This window comes from Heteronotia binoei, chromosome 8, assembly GCF_032191835.1.
Source record: "Heteronotia binoei isolate CCM8104 ecotype False Entrance Well chromosome 8, APGP_CSIRO_Hbin_v1, whole genome shotgun sequence".
Lineage (NCBI taxonomy): Eukaryota > Metazoa > Chordata > Lepidosauria > Squamata > Gekkonidae > Heteronotia > Heteronotia binoei.
Genome location: NC_083230.1, coordinates 48943972 through 48956434, shown reverse-complemented (window position 1 = coordinate 48956434; position 12463 = coordinate 48943972). Strand labels below are relative to the sequence as shown.

At 39.6% G+C, this 12463-nt stretch overlaps 1 protein-coding gene across 2 annotated transcripts in view; it reads right to left on the bottom strand.

The window, feature by feature from the left end:
- Positions 1–12463, bottom strand: part of RAP1B (RAP1B, member of RAS oncogene family) — a 39115-nt gene that overhangs the window by 26025 nt on the left and 627 nt on the right. The gene's annotated exons all lie outside the window — the stretch shown is intronic.

Genomic DNA, 12463 nt, shown 5'->3' with positions numbered 1-12463 from the left:
TATGTCTTCATCAACTCTACCTAGAAGAGAGCAGTAAAGATGAACCAGAACTGCACAGAGACATGTGCCAACAACAAGCATGAAGTAAAGCTATCTTTCTGAACCCAGAGGCTCATAAAATATGAAGGGATGAAAGGGTAAGAGTTTGTCTAGCAGCTGGCAAGTACAAAATACTTGAGCTAGGTAGGCTTGGAAAATCAGTAGGATTTGTGATATACAAAATTCACTAATCCCACAAATTGAATTACAGAACACATACTGCTTTAGCAGTGTACTAGTGTATGATACTATGAGAACAACAGGAGACAACTCATATCCCACTTGGGTAGAGCTCAGTGACTCAGGCTCCTTGTCGCTGCCATTAACTTGCCAGGTGGCCTCTGGCAAGAACCCAGCCCCACTGCCTCTTCCCTCCCCCCCAAATATGGGCATAATAATGTCCAGTCTTAGAGAGTTGTTAAGAACTGCAAGATAGTATGAAGGGTTCTGAACATTTGAAAGCATTATACTAATGTTAAATATTATTCTCAGAGCCTTTCAGCCATTGCAGTGAAAGCTTTGGTAAGCACTCTTGTATTTTATACTAAGCAACTTTAATACAGCAGCAGCTGAAGAGGCAATATACTGGTAGTAGGAAAAAACTGCCCTACCATCATACCAGATACGGCTGTCACTGCATAAGTCATCCTAAAAGCCATAAACATCTCTATGATAAGAATATCATTTCCTATTTAGTATTAAATAGAGCTTATGCTGCTTTTTAAAAAAGTTGTTCTCTGTTCCAGAACACGCAGCTTCTTTGAGTAGTTAGGTATATACACTAGAAGGAAGGTGCGAGAGAAGCCCATATAATGAATACAAATAGACACAGCACATTGCTATTTCATTACATACTTCATTACTCAGATTCACCAGGATTTCTGACAACTAGATTTAAAAGTTTATTCACAATTATTTGTATTAGACAGAGCAAAAATATTTTGTATGTCTGCCTTGATACATAAATTCCAGTTGTGCAACCTTGAATCTATACACTAAGTCAAGTGATACTTCAGGACTGAGAACAAAAATGCACTCAACACCAAGTACCTTCTTCATCCCAATCTATCACCCAGTATTGAACAGCATACTTTCTTTTGGTTCGGCAATCTTATCACTTAACAGCAATTCAACAGGAAGATGAAATAATGAATGTGTAATAAGGCAATACATCTCCTGCTGGGTTTCATAACACTGTATTTTGTTTGGGCCTTCACATTGCCAACAACACAGTCAAAGAAAAGACCAAAGTAAATTATCCAGTGCAGAATCATGAAGTAACACATAAAATGCAATTTGCTTTGTATTTGCTTGTCCCTAAATGTAGACATCATGCTTAAAATGAACCTGGCTAAAAAGTGAGGTCCCACTATTAAAAACTTAGGAGAGGTCAAAACCCAAAATCTGTTTTTACTATTGAAACTGATTTCCAAACAAAGAATCTCCCCTTTGACAAAGTTCTAAGAATATATTTATAGCCCAATTTCTTTTATGGCAAGGGAAGCTAGGCTACACCAAAGTGACAGATAGGCAATAACCAGGCCTTCCTGTTGTGTAAATGGCACAGAAGCATGGAAAAAGATAGCATTACTTAAAGTGGCCTTAGAACAATTTGAATGTTCATCCCAGCAAGAGTGAAAGTGGCACAGACACTGATTTTTAGGAAGAGTGGCTCATTTGCCAGGATTGGCTGATCTTCCTAAAAAAAAAAAAAAAAGCAAGCTTAGCACTTAAATCTGCTGCACCGAAGGTTCCCACTTCTAGATGCAGCTTGCTACATTGTTTTAATTGCCAGCTCCTGTTCACTATATTGATTCCCTACTGTGCAAGAAAGCCTTTGTGTTGGATTCCCTTGATGTGAATGGCCTTTATTGACATTAGATGATGCTCTGCTCAGTTCAGGAACTTTGATACTACTCTGTTGTGAATGAAGTTTTCTGTTCATCTTTATGCAAAACAATCAGATGTCAAATCACTATCAAGCACTAGTTGCTTGTTTCTTCTCCTCCCAAACTCCAATGAGCTAACACAATCTTTTTCATCAAACGTGCTCCTATTTGTTTGTTTTTGCTATTTACATTGGTCCATTTATAAGTGAGCCTGCCAACAAGGTCTGGAGCCCATGATCTTAAGTAAATCAGCTTGCTTGTTAGTGCCATGAGCATCCCTAAACCAAACAACTATAAATGTACATTAGCCATGCAGTGAAGACAGCCATCTAAGGACAGAAATTGGAGATTTCCACAAAAAACAAAGTCCTGATGTCTAGATTACTAAATGTCAACAGTACCAGGAAGACATTTTCATTATTTATGTAATGCCATCAATGTGCATCCCACTTTATAGAGAGTACAAAATGACTAGCCTGAGAAGTTTATAACTTAAAATTTGCTAGAAGGGAAACTATGAAAGGAGAGAAAGGAAGAACAAGTGTTTATTCCAATTATATATGCTTAGACTTTCTTTTAGGAGGAGACTAGAATTAAGAATGTATGTCAAAGACTTCCTATAGAATACAAATTTGGAGAAGGTGACACAGGTAGAATCATATAGGTGCTTCAGGGAGAAATAAGGGAAGCAAGGGAGAAAGGTGAGAGTCATTTAAATGTCTCTTCATCCTTCAGACAACAGGGGCAGGAGCCAGAGAAACAAAGATCAATAGGGGAGCAGCTGAGAAGTGATGTACTGGATTATGACAGGAAAAAGACAAGAGGGGGGCAAGGCTATGAAGGACTTTGAAGGCAAGGAGGCACTGCTATATTCACGAACAAACCAAACACCAATCTAAGGAGGGGCTCACAGCAAGAAAGAAGAAAGAATTTAAGGTGTAATAATGGAACAAGCAGGAGGCAGCTGCAAGAGAAAGACAAAAAGGGCTAAAACTTTCCCATTCCCTTAACCTGGTCTACCTGGTCCTGATATATTCTCATTTTGACTGTTTGCCCCCCACCCCCCAAAACAACCCATCCAAAATTCTATTCCTGCCCATGTCATCTGTGCAGAGGTCATTTGAACATATAAGAACTGCTACACTGACCTTAGGCTAAAAAGTTCTTTGCAACATTTCCTGCAACTTGTTCTCAGGATGCACTTAAAAGTGAACACTGATTTTAGCTCCCTAATGATTTAACAGTTTGGCCACAGTCCTTCCCAGTCTCCACATTACCAAAGTGATATCAGAACTTTAAAATGCTGATACTGGATGCAATGGGTGCAGCATGACAGAATATTATTTGGGCGGCTGCATTGGGAAGGGTGATCCAGGAAGGTAATGCCTTTTGTACCAGAAGCACCATTAATGGAGTTTTAAACAGCACCAGTACTGCAACCTGAGATGGTATATATATTTTATTTACTTTGTCAGAGCCAGTTTGGTATAGTGGTTAAGAATGGTGGATTCAACTCTGGAGAACCAGGTTTGATTCCCTACTCCTCCACATTCAGCTGCTGGGTGACCTTGGGTCAGTCACAGTTGTCTCAGGGCTGTTCTCTCAAGAGCAGGTCCCTCAGAGATGTCTCAGCCCTATCTGCTTCACAGGGTGTCTGTTGTGGGGAGAGGAAGGGAAGGAGATTATAAACTGCTCTGAGACTCTAAGAGAAGGGCGGAGTATAAATCCAATCTCTTCTTTATCTAATGCACATTCTCAAATGTTCTAGGTTTGGACTTCTTCTGTAGCATGTGGGGGGCATATTTTTACCCACACCCCCTCACACAGGAGACCTCCAGTCTCCCCTCACACTATCCTTCTCTGAGGAGCAGCATTTCAAGGTGGGTTTTGGGTTGCTGAATGATGGAAGAATCAGTGAACATGCTCCCACTCCACCCCCACAGGTGTCTAGGCAGGCTGCAAGCCTATGTTTGTTTGGATGTCTATTTTTATCATACTGTTTTTATATTGGTGTTACCCATCTTGGGAGCTGAGGTGCTTGGAAGAAAGGTATATAAATATTTTAAATATAGAATTTGCTATAGTTCTTTTTTATGCACTATCAAAAGAATCACCTATTCCTGATTTTCTTCTGCCCAGAAATATTGTCTTATTAACGATTTCTGGAAAATAGTGTAATATTTGAAAACAAGCATGTCAACAAACTGCATGATGTTCCTTCTGCATTTGAAGAGCTTGCAAACATGTTTGTATTGAAAAGGGTTAAAATAGCAACAATACAGAACAGACCTACTTGGACAATCACAAATTAGCATCCTGCCATCTATATGAAGTACTCTGATATTAAGCTGCTAGCGGTTCCCAAGCCTTCAAAACATTTGGACAGTAGCAGAAACCAACAACTTGAGAGAAGTAATTTTCTGATATTGAAAACAAAGCTGCACTTGCAATAGATGATGCAATACAAGTTACGTATATGTTGTAGACATAAAAGTCCATTTTTGGACTTAGTTCACCAGACGTGACTTAACAAAAACCTTATTTAGGAAAAGCACAGGAAAAGCATTTTGCTGTGGTATTAAAGATATATTCTTTGATGCTTTCGCTGATGAGGCATGTTAGCAGCACGAACATATCCACTTTCAGAATCCTGAAATCCACCTATATGAAAAATAAGGAAGATGTAAACTACACCTGAGCAAGTTTTCTTGTAGACATCTGATAATACCACCGATCCATGGGAGCCTATAGCAGTACTAAAAAGGGGTAAATTATTAGGCTACTGAAAGTCAGTGTGGTATAGTGGTTAGAGAAGGGGTGTCAAACTCATAGAGCTGGATCTGACATAAATGGGACTTTGTTTGGGCTGGGTTGTAAAACAGGGTTGCCTACCTCCAGGTAGGGCATGAGAATCTCCTGGAATTACAAATGACCTCCAGACTACAGAGATCTGCTTCTCTAGAGAAAATGGCTGCTTGGGAGGATGCAGTGTCAAGCATATGGTTTATACTCAGTATTAAATGTTAAGTTTGATATTCCTGTAGAATGCTTTCCCATGCAATTGCATATCAAAGCCAAAGAACCATCCTGCCTTCTACCCTCCATTTTCTTTTTCCCACCTATGAGTAGCAAATGAAGGAATGTGCTGCTTTGATAACAGGTGCCTCCCAGAAGGATTCCACACTGTAACCATCAACTGTATGTGTGAGACCAGGGAAGTTTTAACCACAAAGATAGCTATGTGTAGATACGTAGTAATTCACATGTCCTTGTTATGTCTTTGAACTATCATTCCCAAAGTGCTTTGATGTAACCCTTAAACCTTTAGGCATTGAAATACTTTGTATCACTTTCAAGGTGTCTTACTGACGAGCAGCAATAGAGTATCAATAAACTAAGACTTTGTATTAAATAATTGCTTGGTTATCTGAATCTTCCATGCTTGACATGCAGTGCATGGAGTTAGACCTTGCTGATGTCCCACCTCCCCAACTGTGCCATTTCAAGCTCAGCACCCCGAATCTCCTGGAATTTCCCAACCTGGAGTTGGTAAACAAGGGCGCTTTCACACATGCTAAACAATGCTGTTTCGGTCCACTTCAGCTATCGTTTGCAAGTGGATTTTGCCATTTCACACAGTAAAACGTAACAGTGCTCAATCAAATCCTATAATTCTACATTACACTAGTCTAATGAAAACAAATATGAGTACGATAGTTCGATTTTTCCCATGGAAATTTGGTTTCCTTTGAACCAAATAATCAACTAGAGATGTAAAGAGAACATGCGAGATTTTGATGGAGCAATTTATCAATAAGAAAAAATGTAAAAGAATATTTTAACACATTATATACATCTGTTCAAGTCACTTCCAGCCATATATTAGATAATTACTGTGGAAACTGCAGCTCCAAAGACTTAATATGTCCTTACTATGAACTGCAGAGAACTTTAACCCACAATCAATAAAGCCATTGATTACACAAGACCACTGAAAACAAGCAGGTCTTAGATGGAATTACTGAATTGTTTTGAGCTCATTTTTAGTTCACTGGATAGCATATGGATAGGGCTAGCACCTAAAAATCTGAAGTTGGCATCTCACGCTGGCATCCACTATTTCCAATTACTTTTCTAGCCCTACTGCACAAGCTTACACGCTATACACAAAATGCTGCATTCAGTGTCATTCACTGCCAAACCCCTGGACTCATTTATATGAAAAAAGGAGGTAGGGATCAAAGAGCCAGCTGAAGCGTGAAAAGAAGAGGGTATAATTCAAGGTTGGCATAAAGGAAAAAGCCCATCCAGCAAGACTGAAGGAGCAGAAATTTTTGGCAATGTGCAGGAGCAGTCTGGTTGTTCAACACATCCATGCCTTCCTTTTGAGAGTCAAAAATAGTATGCTGACCTATAACCCCAGAGCTGGAAGAAAAGAATCCGTTTTAAAGTCATTACGTTTGGAGCTCTTTCTTCAGAGATCTTTCATAGCACCCACAATGCAGGCCTATCACAACATGTCCTTTTGAGAAAAATATGAGGACTGGCTGTAGTTGGAGTTAATATCGACAAGTTTCTGCCACTGTCTCAAGGAAGAGAACATCCATGCACTAATAATCCCACGTCTGATTGGCAAGAAGACTGGATCACCAGCCCTATGATTGCCTCACTTGATAGTTGTATCAAAGGGCCTGTGAGACCGCCAAATTATGTTTAAAAATCCAACAGCTGATCTGCCTATATTGTTTTGACTCCCCTTCTATGTGCATATGTTGTATCCTAATTTTTCATAATTAGTATCTATATACGTTCCAATGATTCAAGTAAAGAGAAATAATTTTAGCACTGTGCTAAAACATGAGCAGTGTTGCAAGTAGGTCCCAAGTAAGTAAATACTATCAGAAAAAAGACTTAGATACTATAAAAAGTAAATTAATAGCAGAGAACAGAATTAGTGTGTGTTTTTACTTTTTTGAGAAACGTTATTAAACATCACTTTGCATACTGACTCTTCTCTTTCATCTTCTGATGTGGTTTTCCCCATAATTTAATACTATTAGAAAAGACAATCAAAAATCAAACTTCAATTAAAGAAAACCTCTAAAAGACTTCACAAAATAGGTCCTGGGAAAAAACTTGTCATATAAGCCCAAAAGTCCTCAGACAGCAAAGCCCTCAGCTGTAAAAGAAAACAATGTATATGCGACCAAATATAGCTGAGATGTGTGCTCAAGCAGGTTCTCGATCTCTAGAATAGGGGCCTAGTATAAGCAAGATTACTGTAATACTTACCTTATATAGAAGCTATAGAGCTCGTATGTGAATCTGCCTGCTTGTTCCTTCCCTCCCATATACAATACCACAACAAATTCAATCACCCTTCTTCTACTCTAGATCCTTCAAACAAGTCTTTCAGCTCCAGAAAGGCCTGTAGCTATTGGGGGGGGGGGACGTAGCAGCCCAGCCCCACAAATCTTCCCCCTGTGTTTTACCTTTCTGGCTCCTCCACTGCTTGTCCGCTGCCTTCCTCGTTCACCCGCCACTTTCCTTGCTTGCCTTCCACATCTGCCTTCCTCACCCACTGCTTTCCACCTTTCTCGCTCTCCTATCCCTCGGCCCTCCTGTTTAAAATTTTCTGGCTACGGGCCTGACTCCAGAACTCTTTTTAATGCTTTATATCATCTACCCCAGCTGATTGCTTTGAAATACTCTTATCTGCATGACTACCTTGACATATTCCTTGCACCTAAAGATGTGAAAGCCCAGAAAAACAATAAAAGGACCCTTGAGTATTTTTTCAATTTGGGAAATTTGGAGGAATGTTTTCTCTTTTGGAATGAATGAAACGTTTGTCAAGGCAAGGCAAAATGCATAGCATAATTTTTTTTTATAAGACAACCTACAGCATTAGATAATAATTCCTACATACATTGTAGACACATACAATGTGTTTTCAAGCATATGGCTTGAATCCAGACTAATGCTTTCCACAGATGCACGAATTTCTTGCAGAGAAACCAGATTTCCTAGCACCCAAAAAATGCTAGTCTGGATCCAAGCTTGTGTCTGCTGTTTAAATGTACATAATTCTGGCAACAATTAATACGCTATAACACGTTTGATGATAATACATTACTACAATGAAAATACTGAACTCTTTAATAAAGTTTCACTTAATATTCTAATATTTTGGTAGTGTTTTTGTCTGAAGAAAATTTGCTTTAAACGGAATTTGTTTCCTGAGTTCCATGTTTATTCTTCCTACCTATCACATGACAAAAAATAAGTTATATGTGCTAAGCCAGCATAGGGCCCAGCTGTTTGCAACTCCCTTTCAAATACTGGTAATATCTGTAATTTTTCTTATACTTTTAAATTCCATAAGCATGCCAAACTCTACAAGTTTACATTCTAACAGTGCAATCCTAAGCAGTTACTCCAGTCTAAGTTCACTGAAATCAATAGACTTAGACTGGAGTAACTTTTCTTAGGATTGTGTTGTAAATCAGAGTTGGAAGGGACTATACAGGCCATCTAGTCCAACCTTCTGCTCAATGCAGCATCAGCCTAGAGTATCCTTGACCAGTGTTCATCCTGCCACATTGTATGATGCATTGTATTTTGTTAAATCAGTAAAGTAAGTTTTAATCTGACAGGAAAATATTGCCTATATTCCCATTTCCAGTATTTTCATGGCTTCTGACTTTCCAGATATGTTGCATCTCCACTTGTGCCATCTTTTTCATAGAGATAATCCTGCAAGCCAACAGTAATAATTACATTGGGTCAAAGTGGAAGCCTCTCCCCCCACAGGACCGTCTTCATCTGGAAATAGTGAGAAATTTAGAGTGGTCAAGTTAGCTACCATAAAAAAATGCTGAGTGTTACTGAGCTGATCACTCATAAGAATCAAAGGCAACAGACAAACTTAATGCTAAATGTCCTACATCTAAGATTTCTTCTTCAGCGTGAAAAAAAGAAGAATCCACCATCCTTTGGAAGACAGCATTTAGTCATAGTCACTCCCCAATTCTCAGGGTACCTGTAGAAAATCACAAAACCTTCTTTGCTTTAAGCATGCTCTATGGGTTGTTACACAGGACTTCTCCAGATCAAAAATGCTGTCCTCATCTTGATTTCCCTTTTGATGTAAAAATCTGATTGCCACCCCACTCCCCATCTTATATATGTAGCAGACACATAAACTAACATGGCTGCCTTAAACACATATAATTTCACTGGAGTGCCACTCAATTGCTCCCCAGGACGACAAGCCAGTCATCTCTCAGTGAGTTGTTAATTTTTTCCCTCTTAAGTGTCATGTGATTTATCTTCTTGTTTTACAAACTAAAGATTTGAGTCATTTGTTAACCTTGGAACAAAGATTATAGAGGAACTATCAAGATTAAGAGACTGAGGCACTGAAATGTTTTAGAAAAAACCATCCCAAGTTAAAAACTTTTGACCATACTTTATTGATAACACTGGCCTAGTGGACTACTAACCATATGATTCATTATTAAACAAAGCAGTAAAATTTCTATTTCTAAAGTTCGTTTACATTATAACCCATGAAGTCATGGAGAAAATATATGACCTACACAAATGAAGTTATGTTTAGAACTACGCATTAATTTTGAGGTCACTTGGAAATATTGCACAAAGACTCCTTAAAGCATTTAAAAGAATAAAATCATCTCATCCTCATTCCGCTCTCCTTCTAGGCAATTATAAGAATTCAAATATTCTCTTTTCAGAAGAGATCTGGATGCCTGACATACAGCTCTGCATATATAGCCAGCAGAGATGCCGTCTCTCTGAGCTGATATTAGGTCTTCTTGTCATCAGTACAACACAGCTATACTGGCCCAAAGTTCCTGCTAACTTTCAAATATACAACTGGAAAAACAAGGAAGAGTTTTAAGACTGAATTTCTTCTGACCATTTTGCAGAACTTTAATTTTTTTTTAAAAAAAAACAACTTATGCCCTGACTTATGACCTGTCTTATAAGTGCCACCAAGGCTGCTAACAAATTAAAACCTATAATATATTTAAAACTAATAAAAACACCTAATTAGAACATCATTAAATCATCATTAAATTAATACATACAAAAACAATGATTAAAATATTATTCATGGAAGCCAAAACAAACACAACAGTCTTCACCTACTGATGGAAGATAACAACAGAAGAGGAAACCCAAATTTATCCGGAAGAGAGCTCTAGAGTTTTGGCACCATAACCAAAAAGGCCCTTATCTCTGAAAGATGATCATTGTGGCTGGAGTAGGCAGTCCTTCAAGCATGTTGGTTCTAAACCTTATAGACCTTTAAAGCTCAACACCTTGAACTGTGCCTGGAAACAGATTGGGAGCTAGCGTAAATGGGCCAAGACTGGAGTTATAAAGGCCCACTTCACTCAGTATCCTGGCAATATCCATTCTGAACCAACTGAAGTTTCAAAACACTTCTCAAGGGCAGCACAATGTATCGCAAATTGCAGTAATATACTCTAGATGTAAGTAGGGCATGTACCACAGTATCCAGATCAGGGGTGGACAAACTTGCTTAATGTAAAAGCCACATAGAATAAACAGAATATGTTTGAGAGCCACAGGGAAGGAAGGAAAATAGATGGGGGAGAGAGAGGTGGAAAGAAAGCAATTTTAAATGCATTCTCCAAGCTGCTGGCTGACTTGGCTTGTAGAAGAGATTTAAAGACACAAATGCCTTCTCTAAACTGGCTGACAGGGCAGTGGAAGCTGAAAGAGCCATACAATACGTGCGAAAGAGCCACATGTGGCTCCTGAGCCAGAGTTTGGACACCCTTGAGCCAGATCTTTTCTGTCTAGGAAAGGATACAGCTGGCTAACCACTCAAAGCTGGTAAAAGGCTCATTTGGCCACAACTGACCACAATAGTCCAAAAGCATACCCAGACTATGAACCTGTTCCTTCAAGAGGAGTGCAACCCCATCCAGAATGGGTGACACCTTAAATCCTGGATTAGGCCTTCTACTTACTCACCAGTAGCATTTCTGTCTTGTGTGTTAATAAACTGAAGCTTAATCCCAACATGAACTTCCAAACTGTGTCCAGGCACAAGTTCAAATTCAACTTCCAACTGCCTACTAACTCAGCCACACTTCATAAGTCTTCCATGGCTTTGCCAAAATATCTAGGTTTTGATGTATCCTCAGGGGAAGAAGGCCCTTGGGTTTTGGGCAATCACAAAGCACAATCAACTTTCATCCTCAAAAATTACTGCTAGAGACTTCTTTTGACAATCAAACTTGGATAAAAAGTAGTTGCTACTTACAGCTCAAGCTATTCAGGACTTTATAGACACAAGTCAACATAATAAAATATAACCAGAACTGGATGGGAAAGTTATGCAGGAAGTACAGTGCTCCATTCTCTGAACTGCTTTCAAAGATAATCTCATTTAGGTAGCATGAGAAAACCCAAATGATTAATTCAGACCTTGAAACTGAGATGCTGAATTGGGAAACAACATTTCTTGTCATGACTGTATCCTGACTTTCTTGCCAGAGTGCTGGTTTCAGGAGCACCACAAGGCCACAATACTGAAATGACAAGAGATTGGATTTCTGATTCCACCTCCAAATTCAGAAGACCATTACTTCACCATTACTTCAGTCTTGTCAGGTTTCAGTTTTTCAAACAGGAAGTTACTCAAATATTGAATTAGACTAGATCAACTAGAAACTATACAGCCACTCAAAGATAACAGCAAGAAGCTGAAGAAAGCAACATCAGCGGCAGGCAAGCAAACAAGACACTTAAACACCACAACAGGTCAGAAGCATATGGCATCTAACAAAGACTGCTACTTTGAAAAGTTTACTTCACAAAACTAAACTAACCAAAGCAGAATTCAGCAATCACACAGCAGAGTCTCATTCCAAGCACTTAAGGACATTAACTCTGTATTAGAAATGTCATAAAGTACAGCATCAGTGGTCTAATTTTCCTTAAAGATTGTGTCTTAAAGATCCGTTGACTGTGGTATAACCTTTGTTTTTTATTTTATTTTCTCACTCTCTTATTTATTCTGTTTTGATCTCAATTCCTTAAGGGGACAAATTCCTCTAACCAGTCTGTAATCAATATAATACTCGCTAGGCAACTCTTTCAAAGTGCGTATTTCCCCCCAGACTTTCGCCCAAATCCGACCAGGCTGCCACAGAAGAATACCCCCCCCCCCGGTCAAAGGGGGGGGACCGGCACGGGATGCGCTTCTTCCGATCGGAAGGCGGGTTCGACGTCGCTCTTCCTTCAGGGGCTCGAAAGAGATCCTGGCAGGAGACTGGGAAGCGGAAGAGGCCTATCGTAGCCCGAAGAGCGGCCACCCAGCTTCCCGGCGGGGCGGAGAATGGAAACAGTGAACAGCTTCGATCCAGCCGGACTAGGCGGGGCTGCGGCTCCCCACAGAGGCCGAAGCCGCTGAGTCCAGCCGACGGGCCGGCGAGAACTTTCTTCGGGGCGGGAGGGATCCCCCTCACCCCACC